The sequence below is a fragment of the Protopterus annectens genome, chromosome 5.part1 (assembly GCF_019279795.1).
Source record: "Protopterus annectens isolate FY-2018-M chromosome 5.part1, PAN1.0, whole genome shotgun sequence".
NCBI classification, from domain to species: Eukaryota; Metazoa; Chordata; order Ceratodontiformes; family Protopteridae; genus Protopterus; species Protopterus annectens.
In genome coordinates, this window is record NC_056736.1 from 610,447,484 (window position 1) to 610,463,520 (window position 16,037).

Consider the following 16,037-nt stretch of genomic DNA (forward strand, 5'->3'; position numbering starts at 1 on the left):
CTGCTTAACGCTAGAAGCCTTAACCCGAAAATTCACTAGCTGGAGGCTTTCCTTGCAATGGAAGATGCCAATGTCTGTGCGGTTCAAGGCTGTGGAGAGCACCCCTGCCTTATCAGGCTATACCTCATCCCACACATTCCAATTCCAACCACAAAATGAGGTTGGGAAGACTATGGGTGGTGGAGTCTCTTCGTTAAGGACAGACACACCTCCAGACTGGTTTGTCAGCATGATGCACAGGAATTACTCCAGGTGCAACTGACAGTTGGTAAGACACCCATCCAAGTTATAGCCAGTGATAGACCCCTCTCCATGACTCGGGACACCCACTTCTCCTACTTGGGCCTACTTGACTCCATCAAGGTACCCCCTAACACCCTGATCTTTGGTGACTTCAACTACCCCACCATAGACTAGGTGAACTATTTCTGTACTAATGCACTCACCCAATGACTCCTTGAGTTCATCACGTTTAACACACTAGACCAGCTCATCTCATCCCCCACAAGGGGAGATAATATTCTGGACTTGGTTCTCACCAACATGGGCGAACACTTCACCAATCCCATAGTATGTTCTTCCCTGGTGAGATCAGATCGGTCTGTCTCATTCGCAGTTTCTATACCACCCAACCCCAGCCATAACCAGGCTAAAAAAATTCTCAGAAGCTGACTACAACCTCCTAAGAGAGCGCATCAATAGCTTCACACCACCAGCCCTTCAGAAGATGCAGACAACTATGCTGAACAGTATGCCAGTGCAGACTACAAGCACTTGTACAACTGCATGGACTCAGCCATACCCAACAGAGCTAAAAGTTGCTCCTCAAGGAAACACAAACCTGTCTGGTGGACATCTTCTATCAACAGGCTTTACAACAAAAGGAAGAAACTATTGTCCAAGGGTAAAAAGGAACAAATCCCAAATTGGAAAAACACCCTCCTCAGCCTCAACAAGCAAATTGGATCACTAGTTAAAACCTCCAAAGCCAGTTATGAATTGAAACTAGCCTCCAAAACAAAGATAAACCAGAAAGCCTTCTTAAGTTACGTCAGGAACCTCCATTGCAAATCCCAGGTTTGTTCTGAATTAGTACTTAACAGTATCACTTACACTGATCCTGTTGACTTAGCCAACCTGCTAGCAGATAGGTTCAGTGCAAACTTCACCCCCCTATTCCCCCACAAAGGCCCATCTGACATGCCCGATACTTGTCTCACACCTCACATCTCCATAGATCAAGTGTTAAATGCCCTATCCAAGGCAAAGAATACAGCTTCCATGGGAGCTGATGTTATCCCAGGCTGTATTCTGCACCATCTCCAGCAAGAACTAGCTTTGCCATTGAGCACCCTATTCAACCATAGCCTAAGTACCGGCTTCATTGCAGCAGAGGGGAGAACTGCCATTCTCATCCCCTTGCACAATGGTGGTGCCAGTACTGACCCTGGGATCTATCTCCCCATTAGCTTGACAAGTCGTACCTGTAAACCATAGAGCATATTATGGATCTCATAAACAAGGAAATAGGCAATCTGCAAGCACCCGACCCCACCCAGTTTGGATTCGTCAAGGGCAGATCTTGCCTGTTGAACCTGGTTAACTTCTTTGAGACTGTCACAAAGGCCCTGGATGAGGGAATTTCAGTACATACAGTGTACTCTGACTTGGCCAAGGCCTTTGACACAATCCCTCACTCAGGCATCATCAAAAAACTAACACAACTTGGCATATATCACTATATCATCAGGTGGGTGGCCAAATGGCTCACCAATAGGACTCACAAGGTCAAAATAGGTGCCCTCCACCTCCAACAGCAGACCTGTCACTAGCAGTGTTCCCCAGGGATCTGTCCTGGGACTCCTACTGTTTAGTATCTACTTCTTAGAGGTCCAGGCAAAGACAAAAGGCCTGTGGCTGACCAAGTTTGCAGATGGCTGTAAGTTGGGTGCTGTCATTGACTCCTCAAATGATGTTAACATACTGCAAGAGGGTCTCATAGCAACAAATGACTGGTGCCAAAGCCATGGCCTTAAGTTAAATGCAAAAAATATTTATTACCATACAATTCGGCAAAAACATGGCCCCTTCCAATTACCACATCAACTGCAACCCCTAAGCACACAACCTGTCGTGAGAGACCTGAGTACTCAGGTTGACAACAATCTCACATTCGACCATCATGTGGTGGCAGTGGTCAGAAAAGCCTTTTACTTTGTTCATCTCATAAGTAAAGAGATTGCACCCAGAAAAAAAGGAGGTTATTATCTCTCTGTACTCATCTCCCTCACTAGGCCAATAATTGAATATAGCACCCCATTTGGTATGTAACTCTCTAAACACCTGCACCAACTGCAAAGGCCACAGAAATACCTCACAAAGAGAATCCATGGCCTCCAACACATGTCCTATGCGGGCAGGTTTAAATCACTGTCACTCTACTTAGTATCGTACAGATTGCGCAGAGGTGATCGATGCCTCACATACAAGGCAATCTCAGATGCTGCCTACTAGAGATGCGCCATATCCATAAGTCTAACTCCTTGTGCATTTCCCTCTTGAAAGGCCTAAATCCTAATATGCAACATCAACAAAACCTGCTGGAGAGACAGGTTTGTTTCCCAGAGGCTGCCCCATCTCTGTAATAGACTTCCCATACATGTTAAATAAAGTACCTCGCTGACCCTCTTCAAGCACAACCTTGATAAGTGGATGGGCAACCACAAATTTGTCCCTCACTGACAGGTGCAACAGGTGCTGACTGAGGTTTCTTTTTTGGGGATAAACTCTTGGCCAGGCTTGTAAGGGCCCCAGGGCCAGTAGCCTAGTAATCTCCTGTGATCCTATGTCTGTGCAGTCACATTAACCTGGTTCAAGGCCTCAGAAAGTACCCCAGCCTTGCAAGGCCACAATGCCTTCCACACCTTCAGACCATAAAATGAACATGTGAGAACCAAAGGAGTCAGTGTTTCTATGTATATTACAGATAACTTCACCTCCCATCTAGTTAGACTGGATATCTTCATGGATTTACTCTAAGTTCAGGTTAGTATGGGTAAGACCCTCATTCAAGTCATAGCCAGTTACAGATCCTCCTCCATGGGTTATGACGTGCACAAGGCCTACTTGACCAAACTGGAGTCAATCCAAATATTCCCGAAAACTCTGGTAATGATGGATTTCAATTATCCCACCATCAACTGGGAAACCTACTCAAGCCCTAACTCACTAGTGTAAAGGTTTATTCACTTTGTTAACTCAAATACCCTGGAACAAATTGTTCATACCTCGACAAAAGGAACAAACATACTAGATCTGGTCCTTACCAACATGACAAACAGGTGCACTGCCGCAAGTGTCGGACCATCATTAGTTAAATCTGACCACAAATCAGTCACCTTCGAGCTGGTAGTAACACCAGAACTCACCAAGGGAGAAGTCAGACTAAAAAACTGCACCAAGGCAAACTATACCCTCCTAGGTGAAGGTATAAATGCATTCCAAGCCCCATCCCCAGCAGAAAGTGGTAACTACACCAAAGCCTACACTAAAGCCCTGTACAATCACTTAGTGTATAGACTCAGCTGTACCAGAAAGAATCAAAACCAGAGCCCCAAGTAAAAACAAGCCGACATGGTGGACACCCAGCATCATCAAACTTTACAACAATGCAAAAAGTTGCTCTCCAGGAAAACCAAGGCAAGACCCCCACCAATAGAAAATCACCCTCCACAAACACACCAGGCAAATAAGACATGTCAAATCCTCTAATGGCATCTATGAGAAAAACTTAGCAAGCATAGCCAAGGATATAATGCCTTTTACAGCTACGTACATAGCATACATAGTCTAAAAGTTAGGAGACGAGCATGTGCAGAATAAGTGATTAATGGTAACACACACACACACACACACACACACACACACACACACACACACACACAAACCACAGAGATCGCTAACCTGCTATTGAATAGGTTTGGTAAAAATTTCGCTTCCTTATCCCCTCCAAACTTATCACAAACCTTGCCCCAAACCCCCCACCCTACATATCTAAAGAGGAGGTCATTAAAGCCTTGTCCAAGGCAAAAAATAGCCTCTGTGGGACCAGATGGCATCCCAGACTGTCTTCCTAACAGGTTAAAACATGAACTAGCATTACCATTAAGTACCCTTTTCAGTCATAGCCTATCCACAAGCTTTGTTCCTGTGGAATGTAGAACAGCAGCAGTTATTATCTGCCAGAAAGGTGTCCTAGCAACATACCAAAGGGAATTATAGACCCATAAGCCTGCCCAGCTTCAACTGTAAGGCCATGGAATGTATCATTATGGATGTCATAAATAAAAACAAAGGCAACATCCAAACCCTGAATCCAACCCAATTCAGCTTTGTCAAGGGCAGATCCTGCCTGTTAAATCTGGTGAATTTCTTCAAAAATGTGACCAGGGTCATTGACAAGGACAAATCTGTGCACACAGCATACCTCGACTTGGCAAAGGCTTTTGGCACAATCTCACACTCAGGCATTACTGATAAACTTAAACTGAATGTAAACCCCTTTGTTGTAAAATGGGTTGCCAACTGGCTCACAGACCAGGCACACATTATCAAAGTGGGTGACTTCACATTAACCAGCAGATTGTCACCGGGAGTCTGCCACAAGGGTTAGTGGTCAGGCCCCTACTGTTCTGTATATACTTCTCAGAAGTTCAGGCCAAAACTAAGGGATTGTGGCTGACCAAGTTTGCAAACAACTGCAAACTAGGTGCAATTACTGAATCCCCAAATGATATCAGTATACTCCAGGAGGGTCTTATGCAAACCAACGACTGGTGTCTTAGTCACGGTCTCAACCTAAATGCAAAGGAATGCATCATCATTCCCATTGGCAAAAACAATGTCCCTTCACACTATCAAATCAACATTACCCTAAGCACCTACGAAGTGGTAAGGGATCTGGGATCACAAGCTGACTGCGATCTTAACTTTGACAACCATGTCGCTATTGTAGTAAGGGAGGCTTTCCATGCAGCACACTTGATTAGTAAATGCATCACCTCAAGAGTAAAGGAGGTCATAACCTCTCTATACTCAGCACTAATCAGGCCCATAATTGAGTATAACACCCGTTCGGCATGTAGCATACAAAGAACCGGCAGCAATTGGAGAGACCTCAGTGGTTTCTAACAAAGAAGATCAAAGGACTCCAGCATGTGCTTTACACAGACTGACATACGCCCTTGTCACTATAATCTATATCGTATAGACTTCTTAGGGGAGACTTACGCCTGACTTACACAGCAATCTCAGACCCAAACCTAATGAACTTGCCGCATATCCATAAATAAAACTGGACTAGAACTACCCATTGCAGAGACCTAAATATGGCCTGCAAATTAAATAGAATATGCTGGAGGGACAGATTTGTCTCACAGTGACTGCCGCATCTTTGGAATAGGCTAAAAATCTGAAATAGAGTACCTCTATGACACTGTTCAAAAGGAACCTGGATGAGTGGATGGGGCACTGTAAATTCTAACTGAAGATAGTGTTCACAACCCTCCTGGACATGGGCAGTCATTATTAAATGTAATCCTAGATATTGACTAGCGTATCTATGGTATTACATTGGGATGAAACGGCTAGGCTTGACTTGACCTCCAGGTTGATAGCCTAGTAAACGCCTATGATCCTATGAACTAACCAAGATGTGATGACACATATTGCATTAATGAGTAGCACAATATATAACTACCCCAAGCAAAAAAAAAAAGTATATATATGCTTAAATATCGTAGGTCCAGTTTACTTTCATAGGTTCATAGGTTCATACTAGGCTATCTGCCCTAGGGCATTTATAAGCCTAGCCAGAATGTGTTTGGCTTTCGCCACCCATTTTAAATTTATTTTGCTATGCCCTTTTTCGAGGTTAGTATACTGTGCCTCTGTCTAACAGTGACACAGAAGTGATACCCAGGGTAAACCTATGATCTCCCATCCACTCATCAAGATTCCTCTTGAAGAGAGTCAATGAGGGACTCTGCCTAACCTGGACTGGGATTTTATTCCAGAGTGAAGGGAGCCTCTGGGTTATGAATCTGTCCCTCCAGCATGTCCTATTTATTTCAATGCTGAGGTTCAAGTCTCTTGAGCGCGTAGCTCGATGGGATTTGGATTTTCTGAGGTGCAGCATGTCCATTAATTCCGGGTTGGACATGGCTTTATACGTCAGGCACAGATCACCTCTGAACAGGCGATATGCCACTGAGTAGAGCTGGAGTTTCTTTAACCGGGCAGCATATGGCATCTGTTTGAGCCCTTTGATCCTCTTGGTGAGGAACTTTTGGGGTCTTTCCAGTTGCTGCAGGTATCTGGTAAGGTACATCCCAAAAGGGGCATTGTACTCAATTATGGGCTTGATGAGGGATGAGTAAAGAGGCACGATGACCTCCCCTGATCTAGATGTGAATCCCTTCATGATTAGGTGGGCTATATAAAATGTTTTTCTAACCACTTTGGCCACGTGGTTGTCAAATGAGAGATTGCTATCAACTTGGGTCCCCAGGTCCCCAATTACTTCTTCTGTACTTAATGGATTACCACCTAGGTGGTAATTTGTGGGCACTTTGTTTTTGCCAAAGGGGATGACTATACACTTTTTGGCATTTAGCTTGAGGCCATGGCTCTGGCACCAGTTGTATGTTTCTATGAGGCCCTTTTGGAGGATACTTGTGTCAGCTGGAGAGTCGATTATGGCACCCAGTTTGCAGTCATATGCGAACTTGGTCAGCCACAGTCCTTCCATGTTGGCCTGTACCTCCGAGAAATATATACCGAACAAGAGAGGTCCCAGGACTGAGCCTTGTGGGACACCACTTGTAACTGGTTTGGAGTCTGACATGGCTCCAGCAATTCTAACCATGTGGGTTCTGTCCTTGAGCCAGTTTGCAATCCATCTAGTGACATAGGGGTTTATATTTAAGCTGGTGAGCTTATCTATAATGCCCAAGTGGGGTATTGTATCGAAGCTTTTGCAAGGTCCAGGTAGGCTGTGTGGACCACCTTCCACTCGTCAATGGCCTTGGTGACTGTTTCAAAGAAATCAACCAGGTTTAAGAGGCAGGATCTGCCCTTAACAAGGCCGAACTGGGTAGGATCCAGTGTCTGTAGGTCCCCAATATCTTTATTTATGAGGTCCATAATGATCCTTTCCATAGCTTTGCAGACCAAGCTAGTCAGGCTTATGGGGCGATAGTTTCCAGGATCCGTTGAGGCACCACCTTTATGGAGAGGGACCACTGTTGCTGTATGCCACTCTTTGGGCACATATCCTGTAGTAAGGCTGAGATTGAACAGTAGTTTTATGTTTGGGTTTAGCTCTTCTTGGAGTTCATGTAGGACGCAGCCCGGGACACCGTCTGGTCCCATTGATGCTGTGTTTTTTGCTTTGGAGAGGCCGGCTCTTACCTGAGCATCTAAGATGTCAGGGGGGCAGCACTCTGCTGGGATAGATACTTCCCTTTTGGTGGGGGGGGGAGAAGTTTGCGCTGAACCTGTCAGCTAGGATGTTGGCAATGTCTGTGGGTTCAGTGTATTTTTTGTCATTTTGGACTAATTCTGAGCATATCTGGGAATTACCACCCAGGTACCTAACATAACTAAAGAAAGCCTTGTGATTATCCTTAGTGTCCTGTGCAATTTTTCTCTCAAAGCTGGCCTTAGACAATTTTATGAGTGCCCATAGTTTTTTGCTAATACTGATCAGTGATGCCTTCCCTTTTTGGGATTTTGCTCTATCATCATTTAGTAGCTTCCTCCTTCTATTGTATAGTTTGTTTATGGCTGGGGTCCACCAGACAGGACGTCTGCCTTTGGACGTCTGCATTTGGATATTTATTTATTTCTCAAAGGGTCATAAAGTTATTTTATTTAGTCTTAGTTGTTCTGCTTCTCAGTTTAGTGTTTATAATATATATATATATATATATATATATATATATATGGATCTAGGACGTTTGCTCAAATGAGCAAATGTCCGAATCCATAATAACCAAACACACTTTAACGAAAGCACTTTTATCAAAAAAGCGCTTTCGTTAAAGCGTGTTAAAAAAAAACACTACATTAACATTTTAGCAGGGGGCTTCCCCCCACACCTCCCTACTTTAATATTCTCCCTCCAAGACCACACTACAGTGGGGAAAAGGGAAATTTCCCTTACCCGTAGTACAGCCTCGCAACAGGCATGCTTACGAAAGTGCTTCTTGATGAAAAGCACTTTTGCATAAATATGCCGGCCGTTGTTTTGGTCGTTTGCTCATTCGAGCAAGCGTCCGAACCATATATATATATATATATATATATATATATATATATATATATATACATATATATATATATATATATATATATATATATATATATATATATATATATATATATATATATATATATATATATATATATATATATATATATATATATATATATATATATATATATATATATACATATATATATATATATATATATATGGTTCTACCTGACTTCGACAGCAGAAGACCGACAGCGAATTGAGCTCCAGAAGATCAGCGAAGAAGACCGCCGAATCGCGAGTGGCAGAACATCGACAATGCAGAAGACCGACACGACGGATGACAACACCAGCCGAGGATGCCGACATGGGGAAAGGCTGTGTGAGTATGCGGTAGTGACGGACGTTAGGGTGCGAGCAGGTAAGTGTGGAGATTGACGGTCTGTGGGGATAGGGGTGGGTTAAGTGAGTTAGGGTTAGGGAGCGATAGGGGTGGGTTAAGTGAGTTAGGGTTAGGAGCGATAGGGGTGGGTTAAGTGAGTTAGGGTTAGGAGCGATAGGGGTGGGTTAAGTGAGTTAGGGTTAGGAGCGATAGGGGTTAAGTGAGTTAGGGTTAGGGCGGGTAGGTAAGTGTGCGATAGTGACGGACCTTAGGGTTAGGGTAAGGTTTAGTGTGGGCTTGTAAGGATTTTGGTGTGCTTGTGTTGTGTGTGTGGTTTGTGGAATGGGGATGTGTTTTGTTTTTAATAATTGTTATTGTGGTGTGTGCAGTGTATGGGGTTTCGTGTTTGTGTACCGTCGGTTATTTCGTTGTCGGTTATGTGTGGTTTCGTGTTTATGGACTGTCGAATATGTGGTGTCGGTGATGTGGTTGTCGGTGTTGTGTGGTTTCGGCTATGTCAGGTAGAACCATATATATATATATATATACATATATATATATATATATATATATATATATATATATATATATATACACACACACACATATATACACATATACACATACACACACACACACACACACACACACACACACACACACACACACACACATATTAAGAGAGAGAGCAAGCCTCTAGCATGATGAGCCAGGCACATATGCTGAACTGATCTTTTTGGTCTAACAGCATCATAGTGCACAAATGTTCCCTCCTATGAATAAAAAAATATTTATACTATTTTCATGTTATAATATGATCAGCATTATTTATTCAGACATATTTGCTTAATACTGCTTGCTCAGAAAATGCACTATTCAAGACAATATTTTAGTAGAAACAAACCTTTAAAATATGTGGGTATTGGGGAGGTTGTAGGGGGCTTTTTAAAGCTTACCTAAACTTTTAAGAAAAATGCATAGAGGTTAAAGGCCATGGTGTGCTGTTTTGTAAAGTTTTCCCCATTCCCCAAAAGATGTACAGCCATAGAGTTGATAGCATACATTTGAGAGATGAAGGAGCTTGCTCCCGCATGGGGGTGCAGGGGGCAAACCCCCTAAAAAATTATTTTCATCTGCTGCATTACTTTCTATACAAGAAAACATTCACTATATTAGATTCTTTGTTTTTTGACCTCAGAAATTTGGTGTCAATTTCTCACAGTAGAACCACAGACAAGAGTGCTCAAATCAAACAACTGCAGTTGCTTCATTTGCTCTCAGGGTAATGCTTAAGCCCTTGCAAGCTAGACTCCAGAAATATATATTATATATATATATATATATATATATATATATATATATATATATATATATATATATATAAATATAATATAATATATAAAAGAAGTAGAGATACTAGACATCAAATTGACATCTGCAGGATAACAGAGAAAGCAGCAAGGTATCAAAAAGCATTTAGTTTTGCTTTAATGATTATTCTAAAGTCTTTGATTATGTGGCAGGTTCTTGGGGAAAAGAAGATATCGATGTCATCTTGTTTGCCTCCCGAGGAATCTGTATGCAGAAAAACAACTAGAATTCAATATGGTACAACTGAACAGTTCGAGACTGGAAAAAGGACAAAACAAGGCTGCATATTGCTACTCCATTTACTTAATCTATATGTCAGATATATCATCTGAAATGCTGTGTCAGCTAAATCAGTCACCATTTGAAATTTTGGGACCTGCATTTGTGAGTCTTATATATACCAAGTCTGAGATGGCCATTTCAAAGAATATTTTATTTTCTCAGATATATACTGATCTCAGAGTTGGTACATATAAGTTCACAGGGGGTGGGGGGGTTGCCCCCATGTCTGAACTGCAGGGTGACGACTCCTGCAAAAAAACAAGTTGAAAGTAAAACAGAGATGTTCAAGATTCATTCTCCTCCTTCAGTTTAGGTCTTTTTTCTTCAGTCTGTCAGCACTCAGCATTATGAGTGTCAATATTTTAATACTGAGCCAATAAAACAGCTGTTAGCAACAAAATTGCTGGGAAAAGCATTAACAATCTCAGGCATGCAGATGACACAACTCAGATGGCTAAAATAAAAAGGAGATAAAGAGCCTGTTAATGAAGATGAAAGTAAAAAGCACAAAAGCGTGTTTGCTACTCAGCATTAATACAACTGACATTATATCTAACCCTATTCAGTCTCTGCAAGTAGATGTGGAAGAAGCGGAGGCCAATGACAAATTTTTTTCCCCTGCCTACAGCGATCTCTACAAATGGTGACTGCAGCCATGAATTAAAAAAAAATGCTTGCTAGAGGGGACAAAGTTATGCAAAATCTGGATAAGGTACTAAACAGCAAAGACATCACAATTAAAATAAAAATCTTTATAGTTAAAGCTGTGGTTTTCCTATTATTAACATGTCTTGAGTGTTGGACTATAAGTAATGTTGTGCACTGGAAAACTTAAGCTTTTGAACTGTACTACTGGAGAAAATTTGAGAATTTTATGGAGTGTAAGAATAGCAAATTAGTCTATACTTAGAAAATAAATCCAAATTGTTCACTGAAAGATACGGTAGTAAAACAAACATTGACTCTCATACAGTGTGATCATATAATGGGAAAAAAATAGGGAGCGCTGATGTTGGAGAAGGATGAAGGCAAACAAAGAACAGAACAGCAGTACTAAGAAGGATAGACAGTATTACTGAGAGAATAGATATAAATTTACAAGAACACAAAGAAGGAGTGGTACACAGGCAGGCCTGGTGTACTAATTCCCTTGAAGATAGTAAGAATCAAACTTGACTTCATGACGTAACATATCAGTTTCCATCACGCATGTGTAAGCACTGCCACAGGTCCAGTTCATATCCATTCTACAAATAACCAGTTCCCACTCTAAATTTAGAGCATTTTCTAAAACTGGACCTGCAGCGTGGAATGCTAAGTCCAAATACAAAAAATGTAGGTTACTACTAAACCTTAAAGGAAAATTTAAAACTAAATCTTAAGGCTGAATCAAATACAGATGCTTATTGGACCATGCATAAATGTATTAATGAAAGCTACAGCATGAAACGCCTATATGTCATCATAGCCATATATCAGTCTAGAAATCTCACGCTTTAGATTTAAAAAGTGAACAAAATGCATATAAATGGAAAAGTAGAATTACCTTTATTCGTACAATAACTGCTTATCTTCTGATGACAAATATGTTGCAATCACAGTACTCTCTCCTCATATATATATATATATATATATATATACACACACACACAGTACGTCTTGTATATTAATTGTATCACACACTTATTACTCAGTATATATGACTTTACAACAGTTAAGTTAAACATGTTACTTGTGGTTTTGATCAGGTCATAGCTGAAAAGGGTACATGGATCTGTCCATCTATCCAGTTAAAAAAATGACAAATAAATAATCTTTCAGTCAAGTTGCACTTTTCATTCACTTCTTCTACTATTACTTCTCCTGCTGCTTCTTTCTTTTGTCACCGTCACTGACAGCTCATACCATCCTTATGTCCTGCACCTTCTTTATATACTACTCATATCTCAAATCCGCACTAGAACACAAGCACTCACACAACACCCATTCAGTATTAAAATTCATTCCTATCAATTACATCACTCTTGTCAGTTAAACACCTCCTTCATACCATATACGAAATGTTATTTAAACATAATCCTCATTATGTATTCACCAATTGCAAAAATCTTATTCAGTTAACACATTATAAACTATATTGTTTATTTTTTAAGCCACTTACTAACTGAGACATTAGACTTAACCATTAGTCCACCTGCTTCTTCATAGCCTATTCTTTGTTAATCTAAATTCCAGATTCCCAAGTATTACTCATCTCAGCTATGAGAGTTTAATTAAAAAAATAACACTCTTGAAATCTATGTGACTCAATATAATCCTAACATTACCTCTCTTTTGGAAATGTCTTAAGAAAGAATGTGTACTATCCACCAAACAAAGCCCGTGTACATAACTCATAGATGCAAAGACCTTGGCAACTGAAGATTTGTAGTGAGGCCTAAAAACGTGTCTATGCCGACAGAGTTTCACTTTCCACTTCCAACTGATCTTAAATGGGTTAAAAGCCACTATTGAGGGTAATGTTCACATCTGTATAACCTCTGGCTATATTCTTCCACCCCCTCCCTTCTCTTTAGCCATGGTTGTTATGTTTGAACACTTCAACCTTGCTTGGCCAGATCCTGTTAGAATGTAACCTGAACACTTTGTTAATCTTTTGAGCATCTAATTTCTTACTGTGGAACCATCACACCCTAACCCTCCACCATCCCATGACTCATTTCTTGACCACCTATTCACTGACTTACCTCACAGATGTCTTCCTTCCTTCTCCTGAACCTGCAAATGTCTTATCAAATTATTATCTTTCATCCGTCACTGTCTATAAACATCCCAGATGTCATCTTTCGTTATCAACTATTAACAATTGCGTCTACCAAAGAAAACATGCTCATCATTTTCTGTCTATTGAATGGCACCCACAGTACTTGCTATCTGATGATGACATCACCCTTTTGTACCTATACTCCTCACTAACAACAATTATGGAGTCATCATACCCAGTCCGAAAGTACAAGGTAAAGGGCAATTACTGCATTTCGCTATTTTCTGAACTAGTAAGCCAATAAGATTATGCCTGGGATATGTGAACTCCATTCAAATCTCCTTATATCACACCCTCTTCAATGCATACTAAAATCAAACCAGAATAGTTATCAAAGCCACCAAATCTTCCTTCTGTAAATCACAACATGAAACTGAACCAGGCAACTTAAAATGTACTGGTATGTAATAAAAGAAATCACTTTGCAGAAACACTTAACTTTTCCCTCTCTGAGGTTCAGACAATACCTCTATGCAAACTCCTAGTTCTGCAGCTCCAATTATGAACTACTCTCAGCAATTTTCTCTACCACAACCCAGTAGTTACACTCTTCCTAAATCCTCACCTCTTCTCCTTCCATTTAAACTTGCCCCCGTCTCTGGTAATGCATTATATTAGCTCCTTATAAAAATCCCTACCACATGCTCTTCCTCATTTCCCCGGCTATTTCCAAGATTCATAAAATGCAACTGGCTCTATCCCCGACACTCTCCGATACACATATTCAAACTTTGACTTGTACAAGAGTTATTCCTGAAGAACAGAAAAATGCTGCCATTATTTTCGCAACAATACCTAGTTACTATTTCTCAGAATACTGAGTATATAGACATTTTATTTGTTATTTGGCAAAATTCTAAAAAGGTTACTCTGCAAGAAATTCATTTCTTACAGGATCTGTACATTCCAAGACCAAAACACCATGTTTTTTACCCAGGCTTTAACACCTCCACTGCCCTATCTTTTGCTGTTTGCACAATTTTTGCAAACAAAGACAAATTGTATTTTGACCAGAGATATTTATGTTGTCGTATAAAAAAAGTATTTCAATTTTGATCACACCCTTCTATTTAAAAATACAAACAGCATAGATTTTACCTCTATCACCCTGAAATGGTTCTCTACGCATCTGCAGAACAGTCTACTTCATGTTAAATTCATTAACTTCCCGTCTTACGTAACCTATTGTAATTCTGGAGTGTCTCAAGGGTCTATAATTGGTTCTATTCTATGTTGCTTTTTAAATCTCTTCCAAATGACCTTCACATAAACATAATATTGTATGCTGATGATCTTTGGCTTTTTTGTGCCTCTTCAGTCCTTGAGGAACCCCTACCACCCAAATAAATCCATTTAAGTACAGTGGAGCTTAATGAGCGCCCTCTCTCAACTGTTTCCTCCACATTGACAGGATTACAAACTGCATTGGCTTAAACTCCTATCATATATCCAGTCTATTTTCCCCTGGATCAAAGTAGCCATAGCCACAAAAATATTCATTCCAAAACTCTCAAGTATACTTTAGCCCTTATAAATTTATTTCATTTCACAAACACAAACAAATTATAGAAAACCATAAACAAAGTCTAGCATACTGCCAGCTTTGCACACAATAGAATGCATCTTTGTCACGTTGTTATCCCTTCTGACAACTATAAATCATTTTAAGAGAATTATTTATGATTTCTACCACTTCCTACAAACTAATTTTCTTATTCATCTACGTCCTCACTCCTGATTTTTTTTCTAAACATTAACTCAGCTTACCATCCCTCTCTAATACTGTTCTGTTGGTCTCATGATGCAGTGACCCCCCCCTTCGCACTTAACATGACTGAATTATCTCTAAACTAACTAACCTATCTGATCAGAACAACTGCCCTGACATAAACAAAGAATGCTGACATCTTCCTAAAGCCCCACCTAGAGCCATGGGGAGGATGAGGCTGATAAGACAGTGGTCCTGGGTAACAATTCAATGAAGGGGTAGACTTTTAAGTTGTGTTTAACTGTTCTGGATTTATTTTCATTTACAATGTATCTATTTTCATCTCCCTGCTCCTGCTACTCCTTTTCAGTATTCATGAAAACTCTAATATAACCTTGTAATTGATAACAATAATATTAAGAAGGAAAACTTTTGGTTGAAGAAGTCTGGGTACATAAAATGTTCCCTTAGGGAATTCTTTGATGCTGAGCTAAAGAGTTTATGAGTAGAAGATAATATTTTGGGTTGCAACTCATACTAAATCTGACTTTTCTATTTTAACAATTAAGTAGAGATCTAGTGTTTGATGAACATCAGTTGAAATAGTTACATCCTGTTCCACTTTAGTGCATCTTCACATTTGTATTGTTTTGTCATTGTGGAAAATGTATTGGCAACCATCTTGTTGGTGGACAGTACTGTTAAAATGAAGACTGTACTATATATAGGTTTATAGGTGTTTACTAGGCTACGACCACAAGGGCCTTTTTAAGCCCAGCCATGCATTTCAAATCTGATGAGTTCTGATACCCTTGATAAGTGTAAGCATGGGCCTGGGAGATGAACCATTACAGGTTACCTGTTTGCATTAGAGACATAGGTGTCAAACCAGGGATGAATTTCTGATTTCCTATCCAATTGTCCAAGTTGCACTTCAGTTGGGTTAGGGAGGAATTCGGCTTCATAGGGATGGGGAGCCTGTTTCGTAGATGGAGTAGTCTCTGGGATACATAACTATCTCTCCAGCAGGTCCTGTTTATATCACAGGCAAGGTTTAAGTCTTTAGAATGGGCAATTCTGGTACTGTTTGTTTTGTGGATATGCAAGAGGTCCATCAGAGTGAGGTCTGACAATGCCCTGTATGCCAGGCATA